The sequence below is a fragment of the Protomyctophum bolini genome, assembly GCF_963924005.1.
Source record: "Protomyctophum bolini genome assembly, chromosome: 11".
In the NCBI taxonomy this organism is placed as follows: Eukaryota; Metazoa; Chordata; class Actinopteri; order Myctophiformes; family Myctophidae; genus Protomyctophum; species Protomyctophum bolini.
In genome coordinates this window covers 43,371,819-43,376,743 of record NC_137872.1, presented here as the reverse complement: position 1 = coordinate 43,376,743, position 4,925 = coordinate 43,371,819, and the positions used below count along the sequence as shown (strand labels likewise).

Below are 4,925 nucleotides of genomic sequence, written 5' to 3'. Positions count from 1 at the left end.
AAATAAGTTTCAGCACTAGGATAGACTTGTTGAATAGTTGCGGTTAATTGAGAGCACATGAATGATGCATTATTAACTTAATTCACTAACCTGCAGTACACAATCGTTTTTTCTGCACTTGTTTTTGATTCCCTAAGACTTTCAAGAAGCCATGCAACCACCCGTGTGAAGGATTTGGATTTACATTTTTCCACTGATAAGTGGATGTTTGGCCTGAAAGATGTAAGTACAGGAATTGGTATTGACAGTTGTCATCAACAAAAAAACAATAATAATAAATACATGATATATATTTCCCTTCTTTTCCTTTTAGCTTGACTCTCATCAATGCTGCCCTCTTCTCCACTGGGGTTGCCACCCCCATCCTACCAACAATGCCACCCACCTCTCCACTGCCACCCCACGTCTTTTTCTTTTATGGGGGTTAGAGACACTTGGCACAGTGCCTAATCTCCCTGGGGAAGAAGGTGACAGCCTCTACGCGGCCTTCCCCACAAGTAGCAAGAGTTCGTGCAAGACCTTCTTGTGAAACTAATGTCACCACACAATTGTCAAGCTGCCAGGCAAACACGCTGCTACCCTCTGTCTATTAACCCATGGCTGGTGGCATCTAGAAGCAGGAGTGGGAGACGGCTGACACACATCCATCGCTACATCTGGGACTCAGGAAATGGCATAAAAAGGGCCTTCCATAAGTTCCATGCCACCCAGAGGAAAAATCTGCTTCTCGTTTTAATCTCAGATGCTTCTCACGAGAAACCAGCTTTTATTTCTCAGCTCAGCTCCTAACTTGAATACTAGGAGCTACAGAGAGACATAGGCGAATATACATTAGAGCTGTATTTGAGAGATAAATGAGACATAGGCGAGATACATTAAGAGCTGTATTTGAGAGATAAATGAGACATAGGCGAGATACATTAAGAGCTGTATTTGAGAGATAAATGAGACATAGGTGAGATACATTAAGAGCTGTATTTGAGAAATAAATGAGACATAGGCGAGATACATTAAGAGCTGTATTTGAGAGATAAATGAGACATAGACGAGATACATTAAGAGCTGTATTTGAGAGATAAATGAGACATAGATGGATGGATGGATGGATGGATACCATTCTCACTTTGAGCTTTAAAGGAGATACAGTGAACATTAATAGATATAAAAATCATTAATTTCCTTTTTTAATTAAAAAAAACAGCTTCACCAATAATGCAGTGGTCAAGGTCAATTATAATGTAGATCATCAAAAGGCCCGTTATTTTGTCACCATGTGATGAGATTTAGGCTCACACCCAAAACTAAAGCACGTTCTTTTTTTGTTGGATAAGATTTTGTCTACAATAATTATTTACATTCTCCAATTGTGTAGAATTGTAAATGAAGTAATGCAGATGTTTAACAATAATGTAACTCTTGAAAGCGTGAAATGAAACCAAATGGACCTGTACGCTTTCAAGAGTTAAAGATCTATAAGGGTCCATTTGATTACCAACTCTTAGGTAGTAGTCCATTTGATTACCAACTCTTAGTAGGTCCATGAGGTAGACTGGTAGAGCAAAGTAAAAGGTCAAGTCCCTTGTCCCTGGTATAATCCATGGGTTCAAAGGAGAGCCAAGTCACTTGCCCCAGGCTGGTATAATCCACATGTGGGTTCAGGAAAGAGCAAAGGTCTGAGACCAGCCTGATGACACCGCCTGTCATCAGGTTGCCAAACAAGAACGGTGATCTGCCAATCGCACACTTGCTGTAGGCTGGTCTTTTCTTGGTTAGTGCAGGCGTGACACCGCCTGATCGAAGGGGCATGGGCATCGATGAGGATGGGCGCACTCTCCGCTGTCTCCTGAAGTCCACGATTGTCTCCTTAGTCTTGTTGACGTTGAGGGCGAGGTTGCTCTTCCGGAACCAGAGTGGCAGAGTCTTGATCTCACCCTGGAGCGGCTTCAGCAAGATATGAACCTGATGAGATCATAGAAAAAATATAATATACGATATACCTCAAGTAGTATTTTTCTGGACATGATCATTTCACTGCAAAGGTAGAATTTAATTGCTGATCCGTTTCATTCATTACTCGAAATCTAATAGTGACCAATGCCAAGAAAACACACAAATACTCCTAACAGTGAGTGCAAGCTATCAAAAATATAGCCAGCAGCCTCATTTTATCTACTAAGTCAAAACCCCATGCATTGATTACAGGTTGTATAATAATAGCCTATACTTTATAAAAATGTATATAGCCTGCTAAGATTGCGCATTTGTCCGGCAGTCGAGGTGGACGGGTGGGAAATTTGGTATAGTCTTTTTTATTGGCCTAAAATATTGTCTATATATTCATGAATCCACTTGCCGACTGGCTGTCACTATTGGGCAATCCTTTTTATAGGGGTTTCTTGTGATCCTACCATTAACGTCCTATGGCAGGCAACATTTTCTAACTTTCCTTTTGCTTTAAGTAGCATGTAACATGTCAAACTAGGGGGTTTTCATGATTCTGAATCCATTTCAAGCATTATTTTTGCACAAAATACAAAATGTGCTGACCTCATCACATTTGTATGACGTCTATGGCTGTTTTTTCGTGCAAAACTAATGCTTGGAATGGATTCAGAATCACGAAAGCCCCCTAGTTTGACATGTCACATTCTACTTAAAGCATAAGGAAAGTTTGAAAATTTTGCCTGCCATAGGATGTTAATGAAAACAAAAATTGTCCAATAGTGACAGCCGGTCAGCAAGTGGATTCATGAATATACAGTATGTATACAGTATAGACAATTCTTTAGGCCAATAAAAGCCAATAAAAAAAGACTATACCAAATGTCCCACTTTAAACAAAAGAAGCCTGTCGGCTGACGGACTACATGTCTTCTTAACCCAAATTTATTTGCAAGACCACGGGTCGTGTTGAACATTGCAGATCTACAAGCTCACAACGTGTCCAGTATGACGCTATGAGCTTGAAGATCTCCTAATTTCAACGCGTAGCAAAGCAGAGCACTTACATCGATCGAGCTTTAGGCTCTGTCGAATGACAAATAGAATTTACATTATGCTTCCCCATGCCCAGCCCGGCTTCGTTTGAATGAGTATAAAGTATACGTACAGTATATACACACCACACACACACACACAGAACACCAACCTTCATCACATACCTGTACCCCCATAAACAAACACACCACACCCCTATTCCTGTTCCCGTTCACATACCGGCTATAATGGACTTTAATGATATTTGGAGCAGTTGCAGTTGTGAAATGTTCATTAGCTTAACCACTTAAACCCCCTATTCTTAATAAAATGGAGCTGAGGTTGCAACTGTCTACATGGAATGTCTTTGTCGAAAATGGCTGATCTGCAAGCTCACACCATGTCATGTTGCGGCATGTTGTATGTGAGCTTGTGGATCTACTATTCTTGGCCAACGCTCCTCTTAGAATAGGGATGCTGGGGTTCAAGTGGTTACATTTTTATTTTCTCAACCAGTCGTTTTAGTCATAGGAATTTACTAGCTTTATTTCTAGTTTTAGTATTGGTTATAGTTTTTTCAGATATCATAAGTTGAGCCTTGATTCATAGACGGATGAGAGAATGCATGATGTCAGATGAGGATGGAAAAAACTAAAACACACGATTGCGTCATGTTAGTTATGTTTTTGATTGGAATGAGTGTTGACCAGGGCCATTTGCAAAGGCAAGCTAGACACATGCCAATGTTCTGTCATTAGCATGACATACTGAGCTGTACCTTGAGATAGCTGTAGGTGCACATGTGATGAGCCAACTAATCTGCAACATTGTCTGCGTCTGAAATGATGCTGCTGTAAACTGCAGTTTAACAATCCAAACTTATACAAAGGCGTTGTTCTCTCACCCAGGAGTCTCATGACATTCTGGTGGTCGAACTCCTTCATGCAGGCTGCTTCCCGGAGGAAGTCCTCCATCTCGGTGTGCGTGAAAATGGCAACTGGAGAGGAGAGGAGTAGTTACATACTAGTTGATATCTAACAGGAATATCATACAATTGCTATTTGTCTTATATGGACATGTGTTAAAAGGAAGAATTTCTGAAAGACATATTGAGAACTAAAGATTGCTGAATTTCTTGAACTGGTATTTATAGTATGCTTTCAAATATTGTATATAGTGTAACAATCCTCATTGTTATGGAGTACTTACTCTTCATGGTTTTCACGGTGACTTTGAGCATAGCTTCTTCGTGGGTCAACAGTCCCTTCATGACGGAGCCAAATTATCCTGCAAACAAAAAGCAAACACACAAATGTTTCAGACACTTCCTGCCTGGCACACTCTAAATCAACCGGTTCTTGTTGTGCACTGGGTGCTTTTTATGTTTACCAGAAAACATACCATGTTCACTTGTCATTTGTGCAATCACCATGTCACACCTTCTGCTATCCGTTAGGCTTTTCGTCCGAGCATACTCTGTAATGATCGTCTCTCCTCCAGGTATGTCCCCCAGAAAGTATTAAATCATCTAAGTTGGAGGGAAATAAGGGGGATAGACAGTAATATTTTAAGCACTGGCCACACAGGCCACCAAGCCCCTAAATGTAATGTCAAAGTATATTTAAAGTGACCAAAATGTAAACCATGACGTGATAATTATGTCATAGAAATGGAATATTAAAATGGCCACTGAAAATGTGATGTAGAATAATAATAGCTCAAATGTATATGGCACTTCTCTTAATACCCAAAGCGCCTTACATAAAAGACTAATATGTGGAAAATCGACAGCCCTGCAGCTTCTGATTAACTTGCAGGGAAAACAAAGCATGTTGTTGCATAGGGCAGTGGTTCCCAACCTCTTCAGGCGGGGACCCACAAAATAATCACATTTGAACTATAGGGACCTCCACCCTAGAAGCAACTGGAATTGTTCAGTTGAGATATTA

General features: G+C 40.4%; 1 long non-coding RNA gene across 1 annotated transcript; it reads right to left on the bottom strand.

Moving 5' to 3' along the window:
• Positions 1–3,887: 3,887 nt before the first annotated feature.
• Positions 3,888–4,500, bottom strand: LOC308323868. The gene is made up of 3 exons (XR_013964854.1): positions 4,378–4,500; positions 4,186–4,263; positions 3,888–3,973 (listed from the first exon to the last, which is right to left on the bottom strand). It is a non-coding gene; the product is annotated as an uncharacterized lncRNA (long non-coding RNA).
• Between the last annotated feature and the right edge of the window lie 425 nt (positions 4,501–4,925).